A 1786-nucleotide genomic window follows, 5' to 3' on the forward strand; every position below is an offset into this window, starting at 1 on the left:
TGTGATAAGTGACAATGATAACCAATTATCATTTTAACCCCAGCTGCACACAGACTTTGCAAATATACAAAATATGGTGGCTAATCTATCAGGCATCAGTTCAAAAGGGCAATAGCTGTTTCTATCAGAGACGTCATTAAAATGCACCGCTCACGTTGACGGGGCATTAAGAGCAATATAATAACCTTAAAAGTATCCGGTCGACAGTTCTCTGTGTTGTATCACTGGAAAAAGTAATTTACTGAGGAATTGCAGTTTTATGGTCATGAAACAGGTTACTGTTTAATAGCGTGGTTAAATATTTAATATTTGGTTTCCTGGACAGACTTAGATGTTAGACTCACTAGAACATGGTTAATTATTTGCTATTATCAGGTGCAAATGTATGTATGCTTTTGACAACCTGTGAAACAAGGGAACTAGTGAATGTGACACTCGTGCTTTGCTAGCTGTATTCTGGCCTCTTGTGGCCAGACCATGGCATTTATTATATTTCTTTTCTTTTGTCTCTCTCTCTTTTAATGGGATAATAGTTCAAGGGATGTTTTTGAACAATTGTGAACTATTTTTTATAATTCACAAATAAATAAAAAAAAGCTGAAATATTTTAAAGTGAAATTATATTTGAAGACTTTCCCCAAAAAATAAATTATGCCGTCATTTACTAAAGAATGCTGACATTGTTCTTTCCCATACAGCAAAAGCATACAGTGACCAGGGGATGTCAAGCTCGAAAAAGAATGCAAAAAGCAGTGTAAAAGTACCAAAACATTGCCATTACCATATTAATTTTAGAGAGAATTAATCCTTTGACCATGGGGCAGTGTTGCCAACTGCTTTCAATTGAAAGTAGCTAAAACTGGTAGCTAAATGTCACTAGATGACATCACAATGGCAAATTCACTGATCTATATAAAGATGAATGTAGATCAGTGGGCAAGATGAGAACTTAGATAAGGTTTGTCCAAGAAGTTGCTATATTTGTCCCTAAACTTTTGAAAAAAAGTCTCAAAAGGGGCGGGGAAGTCGCTAAATCTAGCTACAAAGTAGCTAAATTGGCAACACTGCCATGGGGTGTCAAATTCCTGAAGGTCCAGAGAATTTAGATTCAACCCTAATTAAACACACCTGATCCAACTAATCAAGTCCTTCAGGCTTTATTTGAAAACTACATGGTACGTGTGCTGGAGCAGGGTTGGAACAAAACTCTGCAGGGCTCCGGCCCTCCAGGAATTGAGTTCGACACCCCTGTTTAGACCATAGACTGTATAAAAACATGGACGTAGTGTCCGTGACGTCACCCGTAGGGTTCCGAAGATAGTTTTTGAAGCTCAAAAGGGGGCGAAGGCGGCCGTCGCCATCTTGGCAGCGCGTCACCGCGCGTCACTCCCGGATAATCGAAGATGGGCAAAGAGGCGGGAGCTGGTTGTTGAAACCACGCCCACCTAACTCGATGGTGGTGACAGCAGCAACAATCCACCTGTCACTCAAGTGGCCACGCCCTTAATTATGCAGAACTTTAAGGCTTAATATAATTTAAACGGATGAGTTATAAAAAAATTCACCCCCCTCACAGTTGTCATGAAGGGCAAAATTAGCTATATAGACCAAAATAATTTTTTGAACCAGGCTGTAAACATGTTTTTTTCTGCTGTAAAGTTGGGCACTTTAACATGGGGAGTCTATGGGACTGACTCCCTTTTGGAGCCAGCCTCTAGCGGCCAGTTGATGAATTACAGTTTAAGTCACTTCCTTGTTGGCATCACGAGAGAGAGCGGGAGGTTGC

Source organism: Sinocyclocheilus rhinocerous, unplaced genomic scaffold, assembly GCF_001515625.1.
Source record: "Sinocyclocheilus rhinocerous isolate Xijiao unplaced genomic scaffold, SAMN03320098_v1.1 scaffold24, whole genome shotgun sequence".
In the NCBI taxonomy this organism is placed as follows: Eukaryota; Metazoa; Chordata; class Actinopteri; order Cypriniformes; family Cyprinidae; genus Sinocyclocheilus; species Sinocyclocheilus rhinocerous.